Consider the following 14335-nt stretch of genomic DNA (forward strand, 5'->3'; position numbering starts at 1 on the left):
AAGCCTTGGTGCCAAATTCCTATTCGGAACTCGACCTTCTGTTTATTATACACAGACTTCGCAGCCAACTGTTAAGTGTATAGGACAATTGCGGAGCTAGCGCCACGATCCTTCTGGCACTAACAGTCTCTACCGAGCCGAGACTCGAACCTATGACAACTGGTTTGTTAGGCCAGCATCGTACCTCGAGACCAACTGAGAGATACAAGATATGCTGCATATATATAGTCGATTAAAACAGCAATTTACTAAGAAAGTCACAGTTCGAGCTAGGATAGGGGGTTTTTGCCCATGGATGTCATTTGACCTCTGAAAACTCATTCAAATGGAAGAAAACTCGTTTGCACGACATAAAAAACGGCCTGCCGATAATCATTGGAAGGAACTTCTAGACCATGCAAAGTTTAATTAGAAAAGGAGAGAGCGAAAAAGTCTTACTACAGCTAGATTTTTCGAGCTGGAGATTAAAAAAAATATGTGGAAGAATCCAAAAGAGTTGGTGGGCCGGAAGAAATTAAACAACAATTGCAACAATTTTTTTGCCTTGGCTCCAAGTATGATTTTTTGATGATGTTTGATGCGAAAATAAATTTCCCTGAGTTTGAACATATTTTTTAACTTAAGGGGCAACAATGGCGCCATTTTGAATTTTTAAGAAATCAGAAATTTTCGATGTTTTTTCGACGCCATTTTGATTTAAGACCAGATATCGAAATTCTAAGAGTTTGTCCACATATTAGCTTCTTTTTACCCATCTTAAAAAAAAACAGATTTTAAAGCAGACAAAAACGAGGCCAAAAACGGTGATTTTATGGAACCGGTTTTGACATGGTTTTAGTATATTTCACAAAGCAAAATAATATCGAGTTTGTCTGAGCATGAATGGTAATGCGCTAATATCTAAAAGTGGTAGTCAAATTATGTCTTACATTGAGTAAAAAAGTCTCAGGAATCGATTCGTAGGTTTCTGATCCACGTCAAATGCCAGCAACATATCAATTTTGCCCCAATTCCCCTACAATACTAAACTAGGTTCTTCTCGACGTTAGATTAACTTATTTAAAATTTGTTTGATTTAATATCTAGAGTGTAAGCGATACTCAAAGACACAATTACAATTTGTCTTTACATGATCCTCCCCCTTTTGCGGGGAGGGGGCTGCTCTTAGAATTTCGATATCTGGTCTTTAAACAAAATGGCGTCGAAAAAACATCGAAAATTTCCGATTTCTCGAAAATTCAAAATGACGCCATTGATGCCCCTTAAATTGAAATATGTTCAAACTCGGGGAAATTTGGTTTTGTATCAAAATACACAAAAATTATGTATAGAAACCAAGGCAGAAAAAAGGTCAATTTCTGTTGCACGGTGTTATATAATTGCCAGTATGGATTTCGTGGAGCACTAGGCATACCGATACCATCAATCACCAAATCTTACTCCAGAAACTTGGGTACTACGGAATTAAAGGTTTTGCCAATCGATTAATTGGTAGCTATCTCTCACAATCCAACGCAGTACGTGGAAACCAATGGAGCTAAAAGTGTCCCGTGTTATTTGACTGTTAGTCAGGGCCGGATTTAGACGGCGGGGGGCCCTGGGCAAATTTGTTTGTGAGGCCCTCTTTCCTTAAAACATTTAACGATACCTGTTCTGGAAAGTGACGAGCAAAAAAAAAGGTCGCCTTAGGACTTGGGGGCCCCTTGAATCGGGAGGCCCAGGGCATCTGCCCCCTTTGCCCCCCCCCCTCAAATCCGGGCCTGCTGTTAGTGTTCTATAAGGAATCAATTTAGGCCCGTTGCTGTTTCTAATTTACAGATATGATACAAGAAATCGAACCAATTTGGTACTTAGGAGGCCAAATACAGAGCTGATAAAACATTCCTGTTCATACTTTGCAAAATCACATTACAATGCCTTGCCTGCTTTAATTAAAAATGAGAGGAGTCTGTTAAAATTCTAAAAAACTGTAACAAGATCAACTATACTGTAAGAATTAACGTCATCTCCGGCAACAGTATTACCATCATCAGTTTATCTTGAGTTCGATGTTCAACTGATCCCCTCAACTTACCTATCGAGTCATGTGCGTCACTAGTTCCAAGTTTCAAGATTTTCGAATCATTCGCTGCTTCGCTTCTCCTGCTGTCCTAACACTTGCGTACCCGACCCCTCCGGAGCCGAAAAAATGAAAATTCTTTTACCTGCCATTCCGCAAGATTTGAACCGATTTTGATCGAACCTTTTTCAAAAGATCACATATCATAGTTTTTGGAACAGTAGGGGACATTTTGAAATTTTCCGTTGTTCCGGATTTATCGAGGGGAACCGTGGGTTAAGTACCCTTCCAGAGACACAGGCTTGATTAAAAACGGTAGCGAAACCTTGCTTGCGACATATCAAACTTTAAGTTTTTGCTAAAGGACACTATTAACGATCGATATCTGGCCACTTTCATAATATGTTTGATAACATTGAATTTGGCCCTGAGTTCGCCGCACCTACTAAAAAGAGCAACTATGCTCACTGAAAGTGCATCTATTGTAAACACAATTGAACAGATTGAAGGTTTTTTCACTCTAACGGGTTTTCCTTCACTGAAGTAGAAGAAATATACATGCTTCCACTTAATCAGGCTAATTCTGAGTGATCTCAAAAAAGTTTATTCTGGACAGATTCCTCTGGGGCTTTCAATGATTCCAGAAACGATGAAATAAATTCTTGCAATATTTGTATTTGAACTCCTGAAATTATTTCATACCTTCTAGGTAACTTGATGATATGGTCCCTGATCGGTAATAGATTTTCATGGGACTTTTAGTCGTATGAACAATTGGATAATTGGGTTCAAGCAGATGGATATCGGAATTCACGTTGTTACTCGAGCAGGCCATTTTAATTGGTTTTCTGGTGAACTGATGATAGATCACCAAAATTATTATTCCTAGGTAGCCTTTTCAATACGTTTTATTCACATACATTATCGAATCGCATTAGTTTTCGTGAACCTTTGGCTTTCGTCCGCATTTCTGTAAAAACCATTTTCACTGTGAGTTGGTTTAGTTAAATGCAATAAATGTCTAAATAACTGAAAGTAACAGACTAACTTGTAACGGACGGGTAACGGTGTCAAAGCATCAATTTTGATCTCGTTACCAAGAACCCCCGCTGGGCCATGCTCTAATTACTAACTATTTTATTAGCAATAACTCATTGCTTGATGAAACGAAATGAATGGCTAGGAAAGGTGAAGGAAAAATCACTCCGAAAATCATTAGTTCCCGACAAAGTGTCCGTTGACGTTGACATTGCCGTCTGCGTAGTGCGGTGAAACGGCGCTGCTGGACGCCGATGATGACAGCACTCGAGTCGTACACACCGATCAGGTGTGCCGTTCGCGCGATGTACTGCTGGAGCGTGCAAACACAAACGTGACCGCGACTAACAACATGCAAATAGTTGGCTCTGAGTTTTCTTCTCTTCTTTTCACTTCGGATGAAACCCTTCAGCCCATTCAGCTTACCTGTTTAAGCATGATCGTGATCGTGAGGATTATGGCAATGATTATGAAGTGGATAATGGCAGCAGGCCGATGATGGTACTCTCACAGGCTTTTTATTTTTCAAGTACAGAAAAAGCGGTCGATGACGTCTAAAGAAACTCAGCGGGTAACGGAAAATTCATTTAATTTAGTCACAGCTTGAGAGAAATCGATAACTATCTTTCAACGTGGAAAGAAGCTGATTATTTGGCTTAAACTCAACCGATACTCTCGCCTGATGGGAGGCAACATCCGATTTCCAAGCTTGCCTTACGAATGTGTGAACTTTCATAATAATAAATGATGGAAACAATTAATTGAAGGTGAAGCAGCACGTGCTCACAGCGGTAGTTAATACACAACTAGGCGGGACTCGAGAAATAGTTCAAGGCTCACTGATGTCACAGGTATTTTTATGAACGTTGCTTATTTTCTTAAACGCTACATAACTCAAAGCGTTATTTAATTGTCCCTAGAGAGAAATAAAGCGTAGCTGACAATATTCTTAGAACTAGCTATATAAATCTATCCAACTAGTCTCGCGACTGATCGACCTGTTTGATTACCCTGAATCGGGACGAACTTGGGGAATAACAGCAGAAAGAAACAGACTTTCAAGCAGCAGAAGCAAAATATCAATCAATCAATCTTTTTTTATTGCCATTATGTGCTACTGTAGCCAGTCGAATGACGCGTTTTGTAGAAACGCATCCAAATTAGTAAATTACGCTCAATTCTAGGGCGCCACGCCGTCGCTGGCAGTCTGCCATCAGTATCAGTTGTGCTTTGTTAAATTGAAAATAAATTGTTTTTGATTAGCTGCGCAAATGGTCGAATCATCGTATAGTTATATCCTCATTATTCTTTTCTAGTTACATGTACACCAAATAATGTAATTAACAACTGCTTGAAACACAGCGGTCTGGGATTCTTTTGTTGGCCAGGACCAGCGAGCAATGGAAATGGAAACAATATCGATTGCGACACCTAATACCCTTCGGCACTAATTCTACCATGATTAGGCTTCACTGTTTTTGGTATTCTGAATGAAAACCACCAAATGATTGACAGAAAAGGTAACATTATATCCCGTGGTACCCAGACAAGACGGCACCGTCACCGCTTTGATGGCCATCACTGCGCCTAACATATGTTGATGTTTATAAACTAGTGCACCATTATCAAGAGTTGGAGGCTGGGAAATCGATACTCTTATGCACTTCTGCAAACACGTTCATAATGCAAATCAGATGATGATGCACCCCGTATTTCCAACTCATTGAATGATGATGCTGCTAGTAATGATTACAGTGCTGAAACTGCACTGCACGTTGGTCATTTATGAAGGCAAGCAGTTGCATAAGTGGGCTGATATTGGCTCGACATCGGTAATGGCCGTCGTGACGAACACAGGGGTGACTCAAACTCGCGCAATTAGCACAACTTGAGAGTTCAATCTCCGTTTCCCATTACAAGTGACTAACTTTCACTCTATTTGAGGTGCAGTGGCAACGGTAAATAGCATCTTCGCAAATCTCACGAAATGAGTTTTCTTTCTCGATTGCTTCTTCGAATTGGTAAATTTGAAATCGCTTGATTTGCTTTCCCAAATCCGCACAAACACACAAAACACTTGAGAGCCAGCTAGTTGAAGTCTACATAGACTATATGCTCTTTGTTTGGTCAGGGAAAATTTGAACGTTTTGTCTATTTCCATTAGCGTTAGGTACAGTAATAAGCTTAAACTAATGCGATATACAGTTTGTGAAATTAATTATTTGATCGGAACATTTAACAAGGCGAAAATCGTGAACTGCGATGTTGTTATTGTTTATTGTGTACAACAATAGGCGAGACTAATAGCGAATTCGATTTCGCTGAAGGTTGTACGAGTTTCGAGTTCGGTACCCGCTAATGCGAAATTGGAAAAAATTTAAATTCAAACTTGCCCGCAGAGTTGCCAACTGCTCTCAAAATTTATTGAAACTTTGTTAATTTGATGCGTTTGATGACACTGTTTATTCGAGAAAAATTTGGGTTCTTGTTTTTGTTTAGAAAACTTCTTTTTCGAGAAAGTGCTCATTGATAAAATTTGTTGAGATTCCATTGGTTTTAGCAGTAAATTTTCGAAAAATCTAAGAACAAAATACGTTTATAGAAATAAAAGATATTAAAATGCTAATTTTTGAAATCAAGTGTCCTCCAGTGTAAAAGTTTAAGAAAACAAATGATATTTTTGTATAAAAATAACAAAGTAGATTCTATAGTGTTTGAGAAAAACTGTTTTTCAAGTTAGTTGGTTCTTTTCAAAAAGGTGTCTAGGTTTCGATATCACCGAACTTACAAAAAAGTTTAATTGATATCTGCTCGATGATTTGATCCCTCTAAAGTTTTCCCAATAAAGGGTGCAATATTTGCGGTGAATTTGATTTTGAATTCTAGTTAAAAAGATTTACATAGTAAGAGTAATCTTCTTATGCAGAAAAAAAAAACATTTTTCGAGCAATGAAAGGAAAGAACAAAATTAGTACCCTACTCTCGAGGTTAACACAGAAAATGCAACCATATAAGCACTCTGTTGGCGGTCAACATCTGTCAACTGAGATAAAATAATAATTCCACTACTAGCAGCAAGAACCGTATATTTTCCCATCGGTGTTGCTCGTTTTACATAATCCACAAAGCTTTGAAAATATATATGTTGACTTAATTACCAGTTAATGAATGAAAATTAATGCGTGTATATGAAAACACAATAGCATGCCGGAGCGCGGGCTGGATGAAGATTAGTACACCTACCGGTGTGCGGAGAAAAGTGTATCGTCAATACTAGGCTAATGATAGGTCTCAGCTTCATAAACAATAAAGGATCGATGTGCCGTAAAGAACCGTAGTGCCATGCTGCTATCGTTTGTTTTTTGAATCAATGATAATTCATTTAGGCTTGTTTCTTGTTTGCTACGAGTGTCTATCGTGTCTTTCTTCTCTTTGCTATGGAAATATATATTTACACACATTAATGCTGTCAAATTCAACCCATGGCGGTTGGAGCGCAAAACTAGAGCAACCCGACGATACAAGATGGATGTTGAAAACAGTTTCCAGCAAAGACGGGTCGCGTCTATACTTTCACGTATGCATAACGTGTGTTACCAGCTTCCATAGTGAAAAGTTACCTGATAGGAATGACGATAAACAAAGCAAACAATGACTGTTTTTCTTCGTCATAGCAATCGTTTAAGGTGAAACAGAACGAAATCCAAGCATTATTTTATCATTGTTAATAGTACATGGTTACCGAACTCTTAATTTTTTTGATGCCATAAAATTTAACAGAATCGTCAATTTGAACATTTCTATATACTAGCGCTGTTTGCTGCTTATGGTGTTAACAACACGGGCGCAAAATTTGACACACGCATTTGACCTGAAACTAGAAAAAAGCAAAAACCGGAATTTTGCGAGGCGCTACACTTTAAATGCAAGTTTTAGCCCATTTCGGACGATTTTTCGCGAAAACTAGCTACGATCGCGATGTTTATTAGCGTAAAAAGAAAAGTATGCTTAGCTTGAATGGTTACGCAACTATTCCGTGCCGGTATTTGTGGAAAATGTTCTAGTCGCTACCGGCGCGAAAATACAAACAACACCGGGAGATAAAAAAAGTGATGTAAAAAAATAGCAAGATCAAACCGTTCAAAGGTTTTGCAGTAAATGTGAAAACTGATTGAATTCGATGCTCTGGTGCTGGTTTAGCAGTTTCACAATGAATAATCTCAGGTTAGTTGAAAAATTAACGATATTTTATGCGGCATTCCGAAATGCCGGAAGCCACCAGTCCTTCCATGCTTGGACTCCGTCCCGTTTCACGTTAATATATTATTCGTTTCTGTGTGTTGTCGGTCACTGCTATAAATATGAGTGAGATCTGAGTCAATATCTGAGAAGCTGCTCCCAGTGCCAAAGCTATGATACCAAAGGTAAACATTCAGGATTAAATGAGCCCTCAAGCTTATTATATGGCTTAAATACTAAACAACTGATGCTAACATTCAATCACAAGAGGGTTTGCTGTTTCTATTATGCAGTAAAAATCCATATGGTCACTGGAAGGTGTTGATCAAAAGACCCCGATTAATCACACAAGGAGAGGTGGTACATAAATTGACCAGAACATGACCACGTGCCTTAGAAGCGGATCCTCACGACCTAATGCCCACCAATATTTTCACACTAGGGGCTAGGCTGCGATGAAATGCATCACCATGTGTCTGGCTTGCATTCTCTCACACGCTTGATTTATATTTTATCCTATAAATACTAATCGCCGGCGATGATTTGTTTGCTCTACATTTCTTCTTCGCCATATCGCGAGCGGCCGAACCAGCTGTATTTGCCTAAGCGAAGCAATAAGTTAAACACAGAAGGGCGGTTGTAAATAGGGCTCCCACTGGAATGGGACAGAGTCGAATGAAGAAACATTGCAGTAAGCGTGTAACAGCTATTTTTACCATGAACTCATTTGCAGCTTTTATGTTCTGTCATTTTTATCAAATTAATATACACGTGCTCCGCTACTCAGTAGGCCACGAGACAATCCATGAAACCACGAAGCATTGAAAGACGTTCATGGCACACAGCACGGTTTTTATTTTATTGTCGAGTATCTTCTCGATGGAAGCTGTTTAATTAGCTGGTGATGGGAATACTTTACACCCTAGCGGCTTCGTATTTTACCCACTAATGTGTCAACCGAAATATGGTCGCAAGTGTAAGTTTTTTTCTGGTACGGAGAATGCATGGTAGTTTGTTACCGCTATGTGCTAATTTCGGTTGATGGCCGGTACCAGAAAATGGTTTCAACATGATATGACCCAGAGCGTATGTGCCAGGAAGAAAGAGAAGGTTTGAATTCAAGTACTTAAGAGAAGATAATTTGGCTTCCGTTATGACCGACCGGCGTTGAAATGATATTCGCAGAGTGAAAAACTTGCATGTTCATCAGGTTCTAACATTAAAATAAAACTATTAAATCACTTAAAATACGCATGTGCTAATGTTGTCGATTCGCTTCCTTGCGTTTCGTGAATGCAACGTGTACGGCGTTAATGTTAACCGTTAGTCGACCTCGGTAAATTAGCAATTTAGCAACTGACAATAGCCTACTAGGATTGTTTTTCTGATATTGCTTTTGCACTCCCAACATGTACCTGTAATAATATAAACTACAACTTTCCGGTATCATCGCGTTACTGTAAAGCACTCTATCACAACTCATGAGCAGATAAAGTGGCAAGCTTGAACTCTTTTTAATAGTGCTGCGAGGCGTAAAAACATAGGTAACTTGCCAGCCTTTCGATTTGGGTTCAGGAAGGAAACCCAACTACTACAATTCACTTCGCGCAAAACAAGCTACTTCTTTCGAACCGTTGTTTAGTTTGGTAGTATGTAGTCACTGCGCCACGTGAGTGCGTTGAATTTTAAAGCCAAATCAAAAGACTAAATTCGACTGTGAATCCGTTGCCGACAGCCTGGACTTAGGGTATAAGGCGATTTGCATGTTACGCTTTCTGCATAAATATCGAGGAACCAATTGGTGATGGAATTTGAGCGGCGTGTTTCCACCGCGGCTTAGAGTTGGGCTAAAAAATGAACATGAAGTTTAGTTTGCGTTCGAGCAAAAGTCTGACTGTCGATAATTGACGGCTTCTGTTTTTGATTTCCAGTGAAACATTTGTTAGCTAAGAAATGGTGTAATTCAATCACTTATAGCACATTCTTCAGAGATGTGACAGTTTTCCATAAGAGTGGACGGGTTTTTCTGCTTTTACGAGCTAATGGAAATTGGTTAATAAATAGAAAGAAAAATGAATATGTATTCAATTCATATCCGCAAAATCAATCAACCATGACAACCTAGAAAAAAATATTTTCAGCAAGAGGTCAATCGATATCATCAATTTTGCATCAAAACCATTTCAAACTGCTCATTTGTGGATGAAAAATTATGGGGTGAACCGTGCTTCGAATCGTGTGCATGATTTGCTATGCAGGAGGATAAGGTCAAAGAAATGACGCAAGCTTACATTCTGTAGTAGGCATTGGATGATGGTGATTATTCTGAACAATGCTTGCTTGGGTTGCAACGAGTTCCACAGGAAAATGGCTAGCTCGTAATTAAGTTATGACTTGGTTCATAGATGGTGCAGAAATTCAAGAAACTCTCAGGCCATCACATCGGCGCAATGACGAAGAACGAGTACCGGTGCACAGAAGAATCGGACGGAGAAGTTCTTGGTGGAGATTGGCAAAAACGCGTGACGGCGTGGTCAACGGAGCGTGCTTCCTTTAACTTGTCGTTAATCATCAGGTTTTGTGAGCACTAAACACGTTCTTCGCTCCGGGCGCCTCCATACCTAGCCGTTGCGGGTTGTTGTGCTCCTACATTCATTTGCTGTGGGTGCCTTTCATTTATTTATTATTTCCAGCCAGCTGTGTTTTTTTCCTACTTTATCCGCTTCACTTCACGTTCTCAGATAACCAAAAGCCGGCCTACTACGATATTATAGCAGTTTTTCAGTCTGTTCCCTGGGCTCCTATCTGCTTGTAGGAGAAGTTATAGATGACCATGGAAACAGTAAACTGTATCACGTTTACATATTTTTTTCATTTTTTAACAGCACTGGTAGTGATGAGGGCAAGTGCTTTCTAGGTAGTGCATAATTATCCGCTTGTGATTTTTCCTCTCCTGAAGTCTACCTTTCAGATGAATACACCTAAGGCTCCCTTTTCAATGTAATATACCACACTTCAAAACATTTTATTTATGTTGTTACCATGAAAACAGCATTTTCTTTCGTTATTTTCCAAACTAACAATTCTCAAATCACCTTTGTTAGGTTTTAAATACGTTTTAATTGTAACCATTCAACATTCATATGTCATTTGTCAGGTAGTTCCCTATGCAAGCCTATCTATGGTTGACGTCATTACAGCCGCGCCGCAATTTTCCACAATACGTATCGCAATTGCATAAGTCGTCCGTAGTCTGCTTTAAACACACATAAATTGCCCCGTGACCTATTTCAGTGGTTCAACTAGTAGAACCGGATGTGTTACTTTGATTGTATCGGTTTTTCTTTTGTACAACTCATTCGTTAACATATCCGCCTACTTTATCAGATCTAATTCGGTATAGCAACGAAAGAAACGAAAGAAAACTAATAAGAAGGTCGCATTTACCATACCTGACAAATGGCGACAAAGATCTCAAGAATTATAACCACATCACGTACACGTACAGAATTTAATATATTCTGCCACCCTCACCATTTTTTATTGACTATCCTGTCCGTTGCGTTTTTGAAGATTCTCATGCGTTGCTAAAACCGAAAACGGAAAAAGGAAATTAATTGCTCATTCAGTGACAACAGCGAAAAACATACTGGCCCAAAAATTAGCAACCGGACGGGTTCCTCCCCCTTAATATTCAACAATTGACTCCGGAAGTTGTTAAGCAGGTCCTGAGCCTCACTCTTTTCCACCTACATCTCTTCTCTTCCTTTGCTGTTTCAAGTGAGTTCAAATGATAGCCCTAGAAGCACGTCGTCGTCGTTCTTCGAATTGCCTTTAGGAGATATTTGACTTCAACAACTTATGTGTTTCGATGGCTTACCCGCGAATGTAGCATTTCTTGCCCACATGTTTCTTCCAGTTGCATCTGTCTTGCAAGTGGAGAATAAATAAATAAACCACCAACACTTTAGGAGCTCGTATATTATTCAAACGATAACACCTGCTTCCTATCAACTGCGACGTTTTTACTTTGCAGTCGATTGAACACTGAGAAAAAAATACTCTCCGATAAAAACATGGCAGATGAAGCAGATGAATCATAGCTAGTTTCCGAAGGAAAACAAAGTAAGCTTGTTTTTGTGTTAAACAGCACTCTTTGATTGTGCAAGTCTGCAAAAATTCCTTGAACTCGCAGCGGAAGCTCACCGGCGGTGGCGCTGAATGAATGACACTTGTCAATCAAAAAATGCAACAACGACGAGACAACGCAACTACGGTGATGATTCGCTTGCTTGATCGCCCAAAGAAATCTACAGTCAGCCGCCATGTCCAACTGGTTTTACTTTAATCAGCCAACCCAGAAGCAAGAAGAAGGAGAACATTTTCCCATTGTTCTGTGACGTTATAAACGTCGTGTCGTACTTCATTCAAAGCTCGGTTGAAACTGCAGAACCCTACAAGAAGGCGTAAAATGCGAATATGAATACGAATGGGTTAGGTTAAGTATACTGTAGGCTTTGTTTCTGGTTGTAGTTTTTCTTTCTACTCCGTTGCGGAGATGGTCATTTTCCCACATTTTATTATGATTATGTAGATTACGACACTTGGTCGATATCAAAGCAGACACTTTTCACTAGATTTCCTAGCGCTCGGTAGCACGTTGGCCTCGTCGTCGTCGTCGTCATTAGTGGAGACAAACCACAGCGACTGTGACGGCAAAAAGTTCTTTTCTTTGTTTCTGCACCACTTCTTTCGTGCCTGGCTTTACTGCTGAAGAGACACGGTGAAGGGTCTTCCATTATCATGTTGCATTACTTATCTTCCAACCCATGGTACTTCCTTGCCGGCCTGTGGCGACGACTTCAGGTAGAACTATTCATTCATTTCATAGCAGAATGCAATCCACGTTGTTCACATCCTATATCTATGGCTACGGGTAAGGTATTACCAATTACACTACATCGGCCAGTAAAGTCGGAAGATCGTTTACGATGCGTGTCAAACGCGCGAAATATACTGAAGTCGCTTTTTACCCCGTTACAAAAAAAAACTAGTTAAATCTTTGATGCTTTTATAAAAAATTTTCAATAATTCATGCACAGACTAACAGACATAACACTTTGAACAAATTTTCAATAAAATTATCGTTTGGATGATACCAGCGCTTTACATTAGTAACACCAGTATTATCTGCTGTCGTGTACGCGCTGCGTCTTGTATTTGGACATCAGCGCTATCGTACATGCATGTGTCAAATTGGGAACTACTAATTGTATATGAGATTGCATTACAGCGTTCCAGACGTTATTTTATTAGAAATTTGAAATGATCGTTTTTTGTGCAATGAAGCTAGGTTCCAATGTTACGTCTGTTAGTCTGTGCTAAAATCTTTCATGTTTTCCAATTTGAGCTCTAGGGAGGTTGACCAGTATTGTTGATAAAGGATTTTGTGAATCTGGATGTAGATAGGTAACTTGGTTATTGCCCAATCGTGAAAGCAACAAATGTGAAACTAACTCACTCATCAAACATCATTATATATATACTCGTTTTTTGGTTTAACATTACTAGTGGATAAAGTGTGATTATTCGGAAGAATGAGATTCCTTGTACAGGTTTACGGCCAACATGGCGGAAGTGGTTAACCGCTTTTGGCCTGATGAAAAAAATGAAAGAAAAACAAGATAAAACTGCTACACCTCGAAACCGCACTGGGGGGCGAAGGTACTGTCTCAAACGAGCCGGCTGGCTGTCAATGAGCCCTCCTGACAAGTTCACATAGTCAGGTATCATCGAAGCATTATCGCATGTCGGTCGGTCGGCTGTTGTTATCTTCGAGTTTTATTTATTTTCGTCCCCCTTGCCCACGCTACACAGCGAGTGCTGTTTGTCATGAGCTGGATTTCGCTGCATCAAATTTGCATAAACAATTTGAACTATCTTAACTGAACATAGCAGGCGAAACAAACACTCGCCAACTTTGTTGGCGCGTATGATAGCTGCATAACTGTTTCACATCTTCAAATGTTTATATGGATATAGATTTCTACACCGTCACTCATTTTGTCGTTATCTAAAATTGTATCAGCGACAGCGGCACTTTTGTTCTTTTCAAGGAGTAAAGACGATCCACTGATCCACTTGTACAAGATTAATGTATCTTGATTGTTCAGAGCCCTAATTAGTTCTTTTACATAATCACTGCCAATTGATAACACAGGTAAACACAGGTTTTGCCCTAGAGCTCAAACTGAAAAAAAAGATCATAGCTTTTCAACCATTCCTGTCAATTTTGATGCCACTAGTGAAGATACATTTTTCAGAGACTTGAATGAGCCAACGTAGAAGCGACGAACCCGGCGAGCGAACCAAAATTTACACATATTGAGCTTAAGAGTAACATTTGTTTCCTTCTGTCGACCAGTGTTATACAAATACGCTACAGAAGTAATAATCCTTCATATTGGTTGTGATTCATAAATAGCACGAATTCAAGCAAACCTATTTAACGGAAGTTAAATTCCCTCGCGATCAAAAAACGGCGCAAAATTGTTTAATGTGACACGGTAATCGATAGATCGGTAATTCGTGGAAACTTTTTCGTACCGCATTAGTACCAAACTAGTTGGAAACCGTTGACCAAATGAGTTTATTTTTGGGGTTAAATAATAGCCTTGTGACCTTCAATTGAACAGGTAGCTCAAACCTGGTGAATCGACCTAAGAAAGCAAACTCCTTAGCGTGCGTAAGGAGAATCGCAGACACGCAATCACGTGCAAACGTTACCAGCAGGACCGTTGAATAATGTATCACTCCCTCAAAACGAGTGAAACCATTTTTAGCGCCACTAAGTTCTGCACTGTTCCTCATTAGCATTTCCCCTTTATTGGCCTTTCGGTTTACGTTACTTAATCTTAGTTAGTTGAAACGACATTTTCTCCGCTGGTTATTGCTGACATTTTGCTCTAATCACCGCCGCGACGATAAATATCTTATTTC

At 39.5% G+C, this 14335-nt stretch overlaps 1 protein-coding gene and 1 long non-coding RNA gene across 7 annotated transcripts in view; one reads left to right on the forward strand and one right to left on the reverse strand.

Annotated features, from left to right (window-relative positions):
• LOC129727158 (rap1 GTPase-activating protein 1) overlaps positions 1-14335 on the forward strand; it is a 150335-nt gene that overhangs the window by 127452 nt on the left and 8548 nt on the right. The window lies entirely within an intron of this gene.
• LOC129727161 (uncharacterized) lies at positions 10543-11228 on the reverse strand. Its single transcript, XR_008728493.1, has 3 exons — positions 10987-11228; positions 10871-10923; positions 10543-10725 (listed from the first exon to the last, which is right to left on the reverse strand). It is a non-coding gene; the product is annotated as an uncharacterized LOC129727161 (long non-coding RNA).

The sequence above is a fragment of the Wyeomyia smithii genome, chromosome 3 (genome assembly GCF_029784165.1).
Source record: "Wyeomyia smithii strain HCP4-BCI-WySm-NY-G18 chromosome 3, ASM2978416v1, whole genome shotgun sequence".
In the NCBI taxonomy this organism is placed as follows: domain Eukaryota; kingdom Metazoa; phylum Arthropoda; class Insecta; order Diptera; family Culicidae; genus Wyeomyia; species Wyeomyia smithii.